This window comes from Danio rerio, chromosome 19 (genome assembly GCF_052040795.2).
Source record: "Danio rerio strain M-AB ecotype USA chromosome 19, GRCz13ab, whole genome shotgun sequence".
Lineage (NCBI taxonomy): Eukaryota > Metazoa > Chordata > Actinopteri > Cypriniformes > Danionidae > Danio > Danio rerio.
In genome coordinates this window covers 41,575,927-41,593,649 of record NC_141039.2, presented here as the reverse complement: position 1 = coordinate 41,593,649, position 17,723 = coordinate 41,575,927, and the positions used below count along the sequence as shown (strand labels likewise).

Below are 17,723 nucleotides of genomic sequence, written 5' to 3'. Positions count from 1 at the left end.
ACATCTATACACTCTTACTTTCACACCAGGCAGCCTGTATTGATGAATTGTTAAATACAATTCAGATATTATATCATTATAGTAGATAATTTTATTTTATTAATATAGAATAACTTTGTTTTGTCAGATATCTTATTTTTGTGCATTTGTCATGTCATCATAAATTGAAAAATTAAAAAAAAAAGTATCTTAGAAACCAGCTGAAATAAAATATATATTTTTTTTGTTTATTAGTTCATTCGTTCGTTCCTATTTATTACAAGTGAAAAAAAAATATTATAGTTTAATTTTCACACTACTTATGAATTCCTGTCATAAGTATACTGTAGCCCAGTCTTCTGAATGGTTGTATATCGTGGTTCCCTCACAGACACAAAAAAATAAAATAAACAAATAAATTAAATAAATAAATTAAATTAAATTAAATTAAATTATTAAAAGAAATACAATTAAATTGAATATAATTAAATAAACTAAATAAAATAATTAAATTAAACTAAATTAATAAATTTAATTTAGTTTAATTTAATTTAATAGATAAAATAAAGTAAAATAAATTAAATAAAACTACTACTATACTGCTACTACTATACTTTTATTATTATTATTATTATTATTATTATTATTATTATTATTATTATTACCAGTAGTATTTGTAGTTTTTTTGTTATTATTATTGGTGACACAGTGGCTCAGTGGTTAGCACTGTATCCTCACAGCAAGAAGTTTATTGATTCAAGTCCTGGCTGGGCCAGTTGGCATTTCTCTGTGGAGTTTGCATGTTCTTCCCATGTTGGCGTGGGTGTCCTCTGGGTGCTCTGGTTTCCCCCACAGTCCAAATACATGCGCTATAGGTGAATTGAATAAACTAAATTGGCCGTAATGTATGAGTTTGTATGGGTGTTTCCCAGTACTGGGTTGCATCTGGAAGGGCATTCGCTGTGTAAAACATATGCTGGATAAGTTGGGGGTTCATTCTGCTGTGGCGACCCCTGATGAATAAAGAGAATAAGCCAAAGGAAAATTTATAAATAAATTAATACTATTATTATTATTATTATTATTATTTTGTTGTTGTTGTGGGTATTATTATTAGTAGTAGTCATATTATTAATATTATTATTACTATTTTTATTGTTATTATTACCAAATAATATAATCCATGTTGCTTTCAATCTATTCTACCACATTTCACACATTTCCTTCTAAAATCCGATTAGAAACTGTGGGAAGCTCTGCAAATACCAGCCATATTGCCTAGCAAAATCCATTTCCAACACAGTATCATATGCTTGAAGATGAATATATAATTTACAAGTGTCAAATACCAGCCGTGTGTTCTTTAAATGCATTGCTTCATCCCACCATTCCTCATGCTAATTACTCCTTCATCTATAGCTTTTCTTTTCAAGCTCTCAGTATCCTATAGAAGCGACTCACTGTACTCTGATCTGTGAGATCTTCTGGATCAGTGAATTAAGCTGTTCTTTTGCAGACTCAGTTATGATGTCACTCCTCCTTTGACTCTTCATATGAGACTCGTTTGCACCTGTGGAAGAAATTTGGATATTAGATAACTGGTCCTGCAATCATAGACGAGAGCGTGTGTGTGTTTCTCTGCAGTAATCAGACATGATTTGAGGAATCACTTGAGCAGGTGTGCGAGTGTGACTGAGGAGGATTATGGAAAAGGGTCGTGACAGTTCAGAGCAGACACTTCTGCCCTAAGCTGTGTCCAAATCTGCTCTCTCGTTTAATTAATTAAAATAGTAAAAGACATGACAACAATTCTTTCCTTTGTGACTTTATACTGTTGAATGCCACTGTTTATTTGTCGAATTTATTGTATTATTTGATACCAAAAGAAAAAAAGAGATCAAATACACATGCATGACATGCTTATTTATTTTTACTACATTTATAAAATGAACGAATAAATAAATAAATAAATAAAATAAAAAGTAAATAATCTATTAAATAAATAAACAATTAAATAAATAAAAAAATAATTAAATAAATAAGTAAATAAATATATAAATAAGTAAACAATTAATAAAATAAATAAATGAATACATAAAAATAAGTAAATAAATATAAATAAGTAAAAAAACAATTAAATAAATAAAATAATAAATAAAATAAGTACATAAATAAATAAAAATAATTGAGTAAACAAACAAACAAATAAATAAACAAATATATAAATAAGTACATAAATAAACAAACAAATAAATAAATAAATGAGTAAATAAATAAATAAATAAATAAATAAATAAATAAATAAATAAATAAATAAATAAATAAATAAATAAATAAATAAAAAAGTTTGTGTTTCCCCAAAAAATGTAAAATTATGACTGTTAAATTACAGAAATTAGAATGTGAGAACTTTTTCACAATTTAACGGATGTTATTTTACGTTTTTTTATGTTCCGGCACCCCAGCTGCCAAAAAAAAAAAAAAAAAAAAGATTAAATTACAGATTTTATTTACAGTGTACTTTTCTAATTACCATGTCTGAAATTTATTGTATTGTTTGAGAACACAAGGGAAAAAGAGGACAAAATACATATATGTCGTGCATATTCACTTTTTGATCATATTTAATAAATAAACAAATTATTTAATAAATTAAAATGAATTAATGAATGAATGAATAAATGAATAAATAAATGAATAAATGATTGAATGAATGAATGAATGAATGGGTATGATCTTTTGAAGAATTTTGAAAAATGGTAACCATTGACTTTCATAGCAGGAAAAGCAAATATTATTTAGGTTAATAGTTATCAGTTTCTAACATTTTTCAAAATATCTTCTTTCTTGTTCAACAGAAGAAATAAACTCAAACAGGTTTGTTTACAAGTAAACGTGAGGTAAATAATGACAAAAATGTTGGTTTTGGGCAAACTATTCCTTTAACATAAAAAAACTACAGTACTGGATGATCGTACAACAAAAACAGGGTGGATTGTGGATAAAAAGCAATGAATGAATTTAGGGTATTAAGTTGTTCACTCAAGCAGCACCATGGCGTGTTGCCTCACATCAAGAAGGTCACTGGTTCGTGTCCCGGCTGTGCTAGTTGACATTTGTGTGTGGAGTTTGCATGTTCTCCCTTGGCTTGGGTTTTCTCCGGGTGCTCCGATTTCCCCCACAGTCCAAACACAAGGACTATATATATTGGATTAACTAAATTGCCTGTAGCGTATCAGTGTGTGTGTGTGTTTGTGTGTGTGTGTTTGTGTGTGTGTGTGTGTGTGTGTGTGTGTGTGTGAATGTGAGTGTATGGGTGTTTCCCAGTCCTGGGTTGCGACTGGATGGGCATCAACTGCGTAAAGCATATGTTGGAATAGTTGGCGGTTCATTCTGCTGTGGCAATCCCTGATAAAAAAGACACTAAGCCGAAGAAACATGAATGAATGAACGAGTTGGCCACCACAACAAAATCCCAGATACTCACTGTAGTGCACTAGATAGTCAGTAGGAAGCGGCTTGGGACGTGGCTCCACTCTTCACTAATTTTATTCCACCTGTGTCCCTGTGCTCAAGAAAGGCCATCTGAAGCTAGAATTGGTATCTTGACACGAGCGTACAAGGAGAGGAAATGGGAAATGAGATTTGTGGCCACTCCAACACCCACAAACGCCAACGTGACTGATCGTTTCGACAAGTTAGCGACTTCTTTGTGTGAGCTTGTCAAGTGGTTTTGATAGTTTCTCTCACTCCATACAGCAGCTGCAGAAATGGTGAGGAGAAAAAAAAGAGCTATTTTTAAAGTTTATGCCTATGGATGAGTGCTGCTGTCAGGATTTCATATTTAATATACAAAATATGGGGATGTTTCTGGTCACTAACACTGTTTTCTGGTAGATTTTTAGACTATTTTTAGGTACATATTGATTATTTGTGACCACTGTATGTATGTTGTCTTATGTTGTGTGGGTATTTTGGGGCAATAGTCAAAAGTAGATTGTATTATATTATATAATCAAAATTAGTTTCTTTTATGCTAAAAAGCATTAGAAAAATGCTTGATTTTAGCATTTTCATTTTCAAATAGGTGTATCTCAGTTCTCAGTTATATATGCTAATATTATATTATAATATATTAGTCACATACTGTATTATAAGTTTGTGATTCAGTGGCTCTTACTGGTAATTTACCATATGATTTTAATTGTTTGTAGGGTTGGAACAACCACATAACTGACGATGATTAATTGATGATTGCTGAGTATGTGTGTGTTTATCTATAATCTACTTTAAGAGTTATCTTGAGCTAACATTTTGTACTCTATGTATTTAAAACTGCAGTAGGCAGTACAACCTGATTCACCAACAAAAAAGAGCTATAACTACAGTATTTTACTGCAGGTTTTGTGGTCCAGGGCCGCATACTGTATTTTAGGTTTGTAATTCAGAGGTTCTTGTTATTTACCATACAACTTTTAATTTCATTATGGGACCTTGATTGTCCGACTAAACCAACTGCTGTTTTTTATTTTATTTATTTATTTATTTTTTTAATAAAATGAATAGGACCAAATTTAACTTAGTGTTTGTGTTAGTCCATGTTTTATCCAATTTAGGTTTAAACAACCCAACATAGAGTGTAATGTCTGTCTGCTCTAGTCTGTGTGTGTGTGTGTGTGTGTGTGTGTGTGTGTGTGTGTGTGTGTGTGTGTGTGTGTGTGTGTGTGTGTGTGTGTGTGTGTGTGTGTGTGTGTGTGTGTGTGTGTGTTGCAGTTGATAGTGGGGCACATATCTAATGATGTTTACCACTTTTGTGTGTAGGGTTGGGACAACCACATAACTGAGGATGATAAGTGATTAATTACATCCAAAAAAAGGAGTTAGCTTTAATATGTGTGTGTGTATTATATATCTTACTATGTTTTTGTGATACACAAACATGCATAAAAACAAACAGTTTTATTACATATATGTAATTAATGTATTACACATTTAATATATTATCACATATTCAATATATTACATATAATATATTTAATTCAATGACTAATACTTAGTCATTTTATTGATTATACACTCTCAGCAGTAATGTCTGTCTGCTCTAGTGTGTTTGTTGCAGGGCGTAGTGGGGCACATATCTTATTATGTTTGGCACTTTGTGTTTAGGGGTGGGACAACCTCATAACTGTGGATGATTAGTTAATAATCACATCCCAAAAAAGGAGTTCGTTTTGATATATGTGTGTGTATTATATATTTTTATCTTGTATATGTGATACAAAACAAACAAAACAAAACAAATATATTTATATACAAGTTGTATCAAAAAACATACTGTATATATTTTAGATCTTAAAATAATTATGCATTTGCTCAAAGATTTGCATGCATGTGTATATTTGTATATACATAATGAATATACAAACACATATATTATAGAAAAAAAAAAAAAACTTTTATTTTGGATTCGATTAATCGCAATGAACCATTTCCCAGCACTACTAATTACTTTTTTAAGTAACATGCCCGACTCTGTGTCTGTGTTTGTGTTTATGTATAACCTACTTTAAGTGCTAAGCTTGAGCTAACATTTTGTACACTGTGTAATTAAAACTGATTTACTGCAGCAGGCTGTAAGAACCTGATGCTTGGACAAATAAGAGCTACAACTACAGTATTTGTTTCTTATTACTTTAAGCCCTCACACTCAATACTTATGTCTAAATGACAAAGTGTTTACAAGCTTTGCTTTTTTTAGTATTATGTCGGGGTGGGGAGGAATTGCTTAGAAAATGTGTTTGGCTAATTATGAGTGCGGGGGGACAGTTAAAACGAAACATCTCCATTTAATGGAGTTGCTCCCAGTGTTAAAAGATCTGCGAGTGAGGGCGAACTCTGCTAATATGACTGCGTTTAATGACGGTTGCTTCATTATCTGTTCAAGAAGCAATTAAAAATAACTTCAAAGTGCATTTTCTTTTAAATTGGGAAAAAAAAGAGAGAAAAGGAAAAATCTTCACAAGGATAAAATGGCATCAAGTGAATCCCACATTAGGCAGATTGCATTCAGGGGTACAGCCCTGTGTAGATGCACATACCAGAATGAGGAATATTCTGAATAATTTCCCTCATTATAGTGTCTCTTCTCCAAAATAGACCTAAAGTTAAGCCCGATAAATTATAAACAAGCTAATTTTCCTTTGCATCTGGCATTGCTGGGGCTTGATTGCTTTGTGAGCGCTGTTAATTGGCAATTAGGAAAGGCCTGGTGCACCAATCACAACGGAGAGAAAATGACTCTTCAGTAGCAAACAAAAGCACACCGCAAGGACAAAATAAACAGAGACAGATCGACAGTGCAGATCACATTTGACAGTTCAGCCTAAAGAAACAGCACCACATTACTTACTACAGCGGTCAAACTGGAGATAATGAATTTAACATTGCATCCATCACATCCTGCATTATATGTGTATGGTAGTGTCTGCATACAGATATATATGTTTATAGTTAGCCTTTTGTGTACAAAAACATTCAATTAAATTAAGTGATTTAAATTAAATTATACTAATAATAAAATAATAAAAAAATGATTAAATTATTTAAATTAAATTACAAAATTATTTAAATTAAATTAAAACAAATATTTCTTTATTTAATTATTTAAAATTAAATTACTAAATTGTTTAAAAATAAGATAAAACTAATTAAAATAAAACAAAATGCTAAGTTATTTAAATTACTAACTTATCAAATTATTGAAATTGAAAAAAATTTTTTATTGAATTATTTCATTAATATTTAAATTATTTAAATTAAATTAATAAAATTTTTAAATTTAAATAAAACAAAATTAAATTAAATTATTTAAATTAAAAAACTAAATTGTTAAAATTAGGTTAAATAAAACTACAATAATTTAAAGTAAAACAAAATATAAAACAAAATTATATTAAATTTAAATTAAATTATTTAAATTAAATTGCTAAATTATTTAAATTAAAATAAAACTAAATAAAATATAAAAGTAATTAAAAAATTACTAAGTTATTAGTATTTTTAATAAAAAAATAAAAAATAATTATTTAATTATTTAAATTACTAAATTATTTGAATTTGAATAAAACAAAATGAAATTATTTGAATTAAAATACCAAATTATTAAAATGAGGTTAAATTACACTAAAATAAATAATCAAATAGATTAATTAAACAAATGTAATTTATTTACTAAATTATTTAAAATACATTACTAAATTATTTATATTAAAGTAAGAAAATATAAAATAAAATATAAATTAAAATATTTCAATACAATAACTGAATTATTTAAAATAAATTAAAACAATTAAAATAAAATACAAAAGTAATTAATTTAAATTACTACATATTAAAGTATTTAAATTTAAATCATACTAAATGATACATTTTTTAAATTAATTTATTTAAAATAAATTACTAAATTAATCAAATTAAAATAAAACTAAATAAATTGAATGAAATTAAATTAAACTAAATTAAACTTCACATTTGCTCAAATGTTTTACACCATCTTTTATAGATTTCAAAAACTTCAGAACCCAGTCCTAAACATCATTTCCACCATGTATTGATTTGGAGGATGGATCTGTTTGGCTTGTTTCCAAAGTCAGAATTGTCTTGTCAACACTCCGCCTTCAAATAACAACGAACAAAATCTTTTAAACTATATCAACGTTGTCAATAACATATTGATTTGCTACCTTTTACCTAATAAGCTTAGATACACATTCGATTCAAGTGAACAAATGACATTACTCTATACTCCTCAGAGAAATACTCTAACATGTCAGAAGTTTGCAGATTTAACAGCATGTGTCCGTTGATTTCCCTCTCCACCAATCACTGTCAGCTTTCCTGCAGCACAGACCTGCTCTCATTCACCTTTATTCATGTCTGACTAACTGTCAGCTCTGCTACAGGTCTGAGGATTTTTAGGTATGTGAATAATAACAGTGCTGATGAATGTTTCATATTTACACTGTAAAAAATTGATTAGTTAACATTTAATTTAACTCTCTGCATTATCGTTCAGATGAACTAACAGCTTACATAAAAAAGTGATGCAAAGGCATAGGCAATTATCTTTTGACACAAACCTAATTGAAAATGCATTTGTGGGAGTGTTCTTCTATCATGCAGTATTTATGGGTGGAGGATGTTTATTATTCAAATGATATTTATTAATGTTCACAGTAATTAATGTTGTTTTATATGCATCATTATTTATTGCCACTCAAACTCACCCCCGCTCCAAAAAATAGAATGTTCCATTTTCATCTGTGTTGTTGGTAAATGACTCACACTTGATTATCATTGGATCTGCTTATTTTTGACCCTGTGTTAATTTGCAAAAGAGCACCTCTGCTGTTGATGATTAACGCCCACTTTTACATCATTGACTCTTTAGCCCCACCCACCAATTTGTGCACATAGTAGGAGATAAATAGAGAGAGAGAGACAAACTCAGGATCATGAACAAAATAATCTGATAGAGATGCCTCATACATCACAACATACTGTGCAGGGCAGCGTGTGCAGTTGTGGAAAAATACAGTCTTTAACAATCGATGCGTTGATGCGTCACATCACATCCAGCTGCACTATAGTAGAAGTTTCATTTACTATGTAACAAAGTGAGCATTGCAAATCAATTGCTTCACGTCAGAGGTATTGTAAAAACTTTACTATTTTATATTAATTGTTTTATTTTATATTTAATAAAATATTGTATATATTTTTTAATAATTCAATTTAATATTGTTTTGTAATGGTACATTCCAACATTTTTATTTTTAATTTTATTATTGAATTTTTATATATTATTTTATGGTTAATTAATTTATTTATGTTTGTTTTAATTAATTTGTATTTTTTATTTTGTTTTATGTTATTTTATTATATACTTTTTTATTATATTAATATTACTATTATTTTAATATATTTTAACAAATTAAATTTTGCTTAGTTTTTTAATAATATATACCAGTATTTTTATTTTATTTTATTTTATTTTATTTTATTTTATGATACATTTCATCATTTTTGTTTTTTATTTTATGATTGTTAAGTGTGTGTTTGTTTGCTTATTTATTATTTATTTTATTTATTTATTTTATTTTGTTATTTTATTATAAACTATATATTTTTATTTTATATGTTTTTATTTGATTAAGTTTAATTTAGTTTTTTTAATGGCATAATCCAATATTTTTATTTTGTTTTATTTTATTTTATTTTATTTTATTTATGGTACATTTCATTATTATTATTATTATTATTATTATTATTATTATTATTATTATTATTATTATTATTTGATTAATAAGTGTGTTTGTTTGTTTATTAATTATTTATTTTTTGTGTTATGTTAATTTATTTTATATTATTATTTTTATTATTTTATATATTTTTAAATAATTAAATTTAATTTAGTTTTTTAATGGTATATTACAACATTTTTATTTTTGTTATTTTATTTATGGTTATTATTATTATTATTTTTACAATTTTATGATTAATTAGTGTGTGTTTGTTTGTTTGTTCTTTTATTTGTTTTTATTTTTTGTTATTTTATTAATTATTATTATTTTTAATTTTATGTATTTTGTAATTATTAAATTTAGTTGTTTTTCTTTTTATGGTATACCACAGCATTCATTTTATTTTATTTTATTTTAATTTATTTTTTAATTTCATTTTATTTTTAATCTTTAATTCCAACATGATTTATTTTATTAAACTTTATTTATTTTATTTTATTAATTAGTGTGTTTATTTATTTTTTTGTATTGCATTATCCATCTTTAATCTCCTAGTTTAGCATATACAGTAAAAGAGTGACTTTTTTATGAATCTTTATTTACATATTTATTTTTACAGTGCATGTTTGCAGCATCATACATAATGTTCACAATCAGTTTATATAGCATTAGTTCCCAGAAGAAAGCTTCAAATGCGATAGTATACTTCCACCTCTCAAACGTTCCATGCCCTCATCAGTACATCTCGTAATCCATGCATAACTTGTGCAACTTCGCCAAGCCACAGACACTAGTGGAGATCTCTCCAGAGAAAATATATTGCAGAAAGTCTTGAGACACTGTTATTTTTTTTTGCTTCTCGACACTCCTCCAGCTCACAAGGGACCGAGGCTTTAGTAGAAAAGCTCAACTCATGTGGGAGGTTAGAAATATGATAAAAACGACAGATCAAGAGAGCTGAAAGATGGCTCTCAGAATCTGCTGATATATTTTTAATAACATTAATAGACTGCTGGCTTTGAGGATGATGACCCAGAATGAGGCCAAATGAAGGATGTGTGTGTGAGAGGGAAAGAGAAACGGAGTATATAAGACAACAGCAAGCTTTGACAAGAAAAAGGAAGAGTGAATTGGAGTGTGTTAGAGCTTGCTTGTGTACTCTAGGAGAATGAATGGATGACCGAGTGGACTTGCGGAGCGTGAATGAAGCCAGAAAAAAAAGAGACATTTGTGTGTGGGGGGGTCATCTAACCGAACCATCTAAACTGCTGGATTCACGCCGGGCGCATTTTAATCGCAGTCCGCCAGAAAAGAGCTGAATATTACATGAGCCCGCACATTCGCACACAGAGAGCTTCTACTCGAATTTGGGGGGGAATGTTTCATCCCGGTTCAGTTCATTAAACAGATCCTTTTATGATCTGTGAGTCTGTGATGACTGACCACGGACAGCCTGCAGCCAAATGAGCTTGTCGCTCTCCTTCTGAGTGCTTAATTCTGCACAAAGTTTGCTTATAAAAGAGAATGGCAAGCGTATTTTTTGCTCTGTAGGGATTTCACAAATGTTCATTTAATCTATGTGGCTTGCATATGCTTGTATCACTGAAATGAACAGCTAATCATTAAGTAAAATGATTTAATTAGAAACATGACCAAGGTTTAAAGGTGCAGTTGTCTTTTTATCTCATTAAAAAGTTGAATAAAAATGCTGTAAAAGTGTTTCGAAAGTTTTTTTTTCTAAAGAAAAGAAAGATATACTATAAATTATAAGTAATATAATTAGTTGTGAGCTGTTATCAGCGTTAACGTGCTGTGTTAACGCAAGACTCTTATCGGGTGATAAAAAAAATATCGCTGTTAATCTATTCTCAAAGCTGGGTTGGGAGCTGGGGCAATTCTACGCAAGCTTTGATAACTTTCACCTTGATATTTTCGTGCGAATGTATAACTGGCCAAATTGCACTGTAGTTGGCGAGAACGAGTCTTCGAACCTGTGTGTATTTGTGTATTCGAATTGCAACATAAATTGTGACGTGCTAACATGGATGTAGTTCACTAATGCCGAGTTCAGACTGCATGATTTTAAAAGTAGTCGTGTCACAGGTGTTTTCACACTGCTTGACTATCTGGGCTAGTGTTTCGTTGCTGCTTTGTTTAAACTGCAAGATGGATCGGCGACAGGGACTTTCACATTGCATGACTTTACTATATAATCGCTGACAACTTCGTCCAAACTACGTCTCACAGCCAAAAACATGTATATCTTTTGTTATTGACTACATAATGAAAAAGAAGCCTTTAATGGGGTAGAAAATGGATATATTTGCTCACTTGGGTTTAAAGGGAATTAGCCATTTCTCTGGCTGTCATTGGTCCAATCAGATGACAGCCAGAGAAGCAGATTAGCTTCACGCTAAGGAGGGGTTTGGGAAAAAATTAATCACTGAACGATTCATATTAGAATCGCTGGGATAATTAAGTAAAATAAATGCAGATTATAAAACCCCGAAAGTTTTTTTTGACCTTGCATGCTTATTAGACTGTTGTTGGAGACCCTTCAAACCAAAATATGAGCCTATTTCATGTATAATAGGGGCTCTTTAATTCCATTGCTGTTTAGTTCAGTTATGACTTTAATTGGATTAAGATGATCAACAATCGCTGTTTGGAGCTTATGTAGGCCTGCAGTTCAAAATTCATGTTTAACTGAATAAATAGTAACACGCGTACATCTTATTGAACCTCATTTATTTTCATCACCAATTATCATAGTAGAACAGTTTCTCAAGCAGTTTGTGATGCGTTTTGTTTACAGGAGATGAGCCCCTGGTCTAATCCACCATTTGGCTTGAGAAACCCGTTCTCAAAGACTTACTTTTAGTCATTATTTGGGTAGCACACATATTCTGGATGCCTTCGACAGAATTCATATGAGCCATTTTAATCTAGATTAATCTAGATTAGACAACAAATGCCTACAAATATAATATATGTTACGCCAATTCATAATTTTTAATTTAGAGACTAATTTGTATAAATTCGTACAATTTTATTCATTCATTCATTCATTTTTTTTCTGCTTAGTCTCTTTATTAATCAGTATTCAGCACAGCAGAATGAATCGCCATCTAATCCAGCATATGTTTTACGCAGTGGATGCCCTACCAGCTGCAATCCATGGGAAAACATCACATTCACACTCATTCACACTCACACACTACTGAAAATTTAGCTCACCCAATTCACCAATAGTGCATGTCTTTAGACTTGAGGGGGAAATCGGAGAACCTGGAGGAAACCCACACGAACACGAGGAGAACATGCAAACTCCACACAGAAATGCAAAATGGACTAGCCGAGACTTGAACCAGCCATCTTCTTGCTGTGAGGCGATCGTGCTACTCACTGTGCCACTGTGACGCCTATTTTGTACAATTTTATATGTACAATTTAGTATGATTTGCTCTTTCCCCAATGACGGTTGCGTGCCACGCCTCCTTTTTTAAAATCATACATTTAATACATATAATATAATATAATATAATATAATATAATATAATATAATATAATATAATATAATATAATATAATATAATATAATATAATATAATATAATATAAAGGGCCAAGCAATAATAAATAAATAATAAAAAAACATCTTAAGATTACAGTCATTATAATGTGAGATTAATATCATAAAATTTAGACTGGTTTTAAAGAGTTCTGATAAGCTGAAGACCAGCCAGGGGATAAAATTAAATGCAAAACAATAACTAGCATTTACATGTCACTTTATTCATATGCTTCTGTTAGGTCACTGATGACAGGCGCCCAATAATTGCTGAGCGAGAGCTGTTTTTCCCACAGGATCAACCAGTGCTGCACTGCAAAGTCTTACAACTTTAGTTCAAATATGACTTTGCAGATTAAAGTCACAGTTTATCTTTGTTTTAGAAATAATGATCAATAATAATATGCAAATGGTAATGGAAAATGCAAACACGAGTGGGATTTGATGCCAGATACATCTTACTCTGTGGTGAAAGAATCATCTGCACCTTTGATCCTTAGAAACGGAGAAAAAGCAATTAGTCAGAGAAAGTGTTGCACGATGATCAACTGCTGTGTGAAATGACCCATTGATCACAATAAGGGTGTAATGTTCTGTCAGTTCCCAAAGGACCTGAGAAATGCGGAAACTGTACTTTACAGATATGATTTCTTATTTCTTTTTGTAATGTTACCATATACACTGCAAAAAATAATAATAATAAAATTAAAAAAAAATAAAAATCTGTGTGTACGTTAATTAAGTTTTCTTACTTAGAGTTTTGACTTCTATCAAAAAATTCAAGAAGCATTCTTATGAGGAAGCATTTACTTGACAGGAACAGATTATTGTCTTGTTTTCAGAAACAGTAAGTCAAAAGTAAGTAATATGTTTTCCTAAAACAATAAAAATAATCTGATTTCAAAGTGAAATCAAGATTATTTTACTCACTCCATTGGCAGATTATTTTGCATTTTTGTATTTTCGTACAAAAAAAAATGTAAAAAATAATTCTGTTAAATTCAGTTTTTTTTTTTTTTTTTTCAATGTCTTGCTATTTTCTTTTTCTGTTTTAATATAAAGATATGTCTATTTCCTTGGTCTTTTATTGATTTGGTAAAATTTTGTTTTTCAGATCATAAAAACGAGCTAATGAACTAGCTGTTGGTGCCATATTCTATGTTATTCTATATTTTAAAGTGATGCCTACTTGTTTTCTTTTTAAATGGCACAATTTGTAAAAAATTGATTTGTTTGTACTGCTTCAGTAAATTGGTAATGTTTTGAGCAAATCAATATTGACTTACAATACACTCTCAGCCTAATTTGCGCTTCACAGAGCCATGAACTGATCAGATTATTTTAGTCCAGATGGTGAGAATGGACCTCAAAAACAACCAAACATTCACACTTCCAATCATTCACAGCTTCTCGCAGACAAACAACTGAACACATACAGTGACATGCAGCTCATTATCCAAAGCTGTACAGAAATTCCCCCAAAGAGATAACAAACCAAAAAAATACAACATAGGCTCATTCTGAAAATGTAGCCCTATGTACATTTCTGAAGATCGCAAATTATGTAGCCAGAAGTTCATATGAATGCATTTGTTCTTTAAAACAAATGCTATAGTGCTGTTTGACACTGTTCCTTTTCAAGCTTACCTGCTGACAGTTTACCCCCATATCCCAAAAATCAGGGGGCTTTTCTTTTTTTTTTTTGGATTGCTTTTGAAAACACTGTTGCTTGAGTTTACGGATATGGGTGGACAGGTCAATTGGTGATTTAGAAAATACTATTGGTTGGGTTTAGGGAAGGAGGAGGTTGGATCAGTTGATCGGTCGGTCAGTCAGTCGACAGGGGCCTCTGGTGGATTTATGCAAGAAAAGCAGGCACAAATGACACAAAATTTAAGGTCTTAAGAAGTGTACACAGTGGCCTCTGGGGATGGGGACTCGCAAAATCAAATACTGCAAAAAAAAACTTAGCTCCTGAGATGTATTTGGCACTCTCCAGAAATGTAGAGCGGTATGCAGGGCTGTGCAATTAACCGAAAATCCTGTTTCGATTTCGAATTTGGCTTCGTACGATTCTGAAAAACCATTAATTAGGATAAACGATTATTCCATCCTATACCGCCCCCTTTACAGTTGTACACGTGTTGCTCTGCAAAGCTCAGTTCCACGTGAAAACAACTAAAAGCATGTTCTGTAATGTAACTTTTGCAGCACAGGATGCTGCAATCATCATGCACTGATCATTCATTGATATACGTTCGAATCATTCATATTTTTTTAAAAGCGCCAAAAAGAGCACATACTCTTGTGTGTGTGCGCACCGCGCTTAGCCTCGAACAGGCTCTGAGACAAGCAGGGCACACACATTTAACGCCATCTTAATGTGAGTGCTTTAATGGTCAAATACATGCACTTTTTTGTCAGAGCGCGATGTTTAGTGATTATTCAAATTAACCCTCACTTGTGTTATAAACAAATGAGTTGAGAATCAAAAGACACGTGAAAAAGAAACCATATCAGAGCCGCACTATTCCTAAAGTGACAGCGCGCAATATTCCTGTTGCCGACTGTTTTTATCATTAAAACAACAAATGGAGAAAATCCCTCACTGCTCTTGACTGAAGGACGTTTGTAGCTAAAGTTTTTTTCCTTACAGTGAAGATGCTTAAAGCACAGTTTAAACATAACAGATTCCATAACTCATTTATAATAACTGATTTCTTTTATCTTTGCTATGATGACAGTACATTATATTTTACTACATATTTTTCAAGAGGCTAGTATTCAGCTTAAAGTGACATTCAAAATATTAATTAGTGTAATTAGGCAAGTCATTGTATAACAGTAGTTTCTTCTGCAGACAATCAAACATATATATTGTTTAAGGGGGCTAAAGATATTGAGCTATTAAAATAGGTTTCAAAATATTTAAACTGCTTTTATTCCAACCAAAATAAAAAAAAATAAGACTTTCTCCAGAAGAAAAAAATATTAGAGGAAATACTGTGAAAAATTCCTTTGTTAAACATCATTTGGGAAATATTTATTTATAAAAACAATTCACAGAAGGGCGAATAATTTTGACTTTAACTGATAATCATTTTGAATAATCGTGATTACAATTATGACCAAAATAATAGTGATAATGATTTTTCGCATAATCGAGCAGCCCTAGCGCTATATTTTCAGAATGAGCCTGGGTTGAAAAAATATATGTGCACGCTGATTTTGCCCATATGTGGCTCATACAAAACATTTTCCGCAAATGAACACCCCAACCATCTACAGCGGGGATGCAAGAAATCACTATTTTAGAAATGCTTTCTGTTTTTGTGAAGTCGCAGCAAAACAACAGCATATCAACTATATAACCCTAATCAACTATATAACAAAGATCACCTCAGATACTGATTATGTACTTTATTCAGTGTTAAACGCTTCCAAGGTGAATTTAAATACCATGTTACATGACATTTACTGCCATACTACTGAAAGCAGCAGCAGATAGTTCACCTCAGAACTTGCAGAACTAGCAGACGGTCTGAAAATGAAAGTCACAACTGTGACTCACGTCAGTCAGGATACGAGTATGAACTGCTATAACAATGTTGTTTTAATAAAATTTGATACCGCACGCAGTATGAAAAAAACAAAAACAACTTTGCATGTTTTTGCATGCAGAGAATAGTGTTAAACAGCCGTGTGTGTATAGACTATTCTACAGTTCTACAGGATGGTAATAGTTTGATTACGGTCTGTACATGTCTGTGCTGCACTTTAATAATGCTACTAAAATCGGCATACTCCACATTTCCTAATCCGATATCTGTTCAGTTTGATTTTGACCTTAATTGGATTAAAAATCGCTGTTTACATGGTAGACCAGGGGTCACCAAACTTGTTCCTGGAGGGCAGGTGTCCTGCAGATTTTAGCTCCAACCCTAATCAAACACACCTGAACAAGCTAATCAAGGTCTTACTAGGTATACTTGAATCATCCAGGCAGGTGTGTTGAGGCAAGTTGAAGCTAAACCCTGCTGGGACACCGGCCCTCCAGGACTGAGATTGGTGACCCCTGTGGTAGACTCTTAATCAGAGTATTATTTTAATCTTATTAAAATTTGATTATTGGTGTCCATGTAAATGTACTCTTTCAAAGAGGAATAATATGTATTGATTAGATTAAACACCTTTGCCATTTCATAGTGCTTTGGCTAGTTTTTTAATGTTTCTGTCATGTCGTGTCATTTTTGGTGAATCATGTCGCATCACGTGTTGTTAGGACATGAAACAGGAATAAAAAAAGGACATTTGCTACACAAAAAAGAAAAAGAAATCCCCCAACACAGAAAAGGAATTCCTTAAGTAGAAAGAAAAAAATATTTGCCCCCCCAAAACAACTGGAGTTGTCTCCACTTTAGACAGAGAAATAGCAAAAAACGCCCTAAGAAGAAAGCAGATAATTGAAAAGTGGGTCACAACACGTTTGCATCGGAATCTGTGATTTATAGTGGTGAAAAAGGTCCGCGCTGAACAACAGCGTGTGTTACTGACTCATGAGCTCCACACTCAGCAGGAGGAGGGATGTAAATCACACACATTAGCATGCCATGCTAGACATGTAAATTATTTTTCTTGTGAAAGTGTGAGTAATATGATACGACTGCCTACCTGATTACGTCCTCGCAGCGCTCGGGCACCGTCATTGCACAACTTATTCATCACAGACCAAGTAAGAAGGAGCCATTGAGCTACAACAACAACCAAGCCGAAAAAAAAAATCAAGAATATTCAGGCCAGCCATTGTAAGAAGGACTCAAAGAGTATGAGAATGTACGCGTGGACATGTATTATTTAAGGTGTAATTATATGC

At 31.3% G+C, this 17,723-nt stretch overlaps 1 non-coding gene across 1 annotated transcript in view; it reads right to left on the bottom strand.

Moving 5' to 3' along the window:
- LOC147832629 (uncharacterized) overlaps nt 1-13,345 on the bottom strand; it is a 29,190-nt gene extending 15,845 nt beyond the window's left edge. The window contains exons 1-2 of the transcript XR_015945399.1: nt 13,313-13,345; nt 1,441-1,549 (exon numbers count right to left, since the gene is read on the bottom strand). This is a non-coding gene — a transcript (uncharacterized LOC147832629). The remainder of the gene's footprint in view (nt 1-1,440; nt 1,550-13,312) is intronic.
- Nucleotides 13,346-17,723: the final 4,378 nt, after the last annotated feature.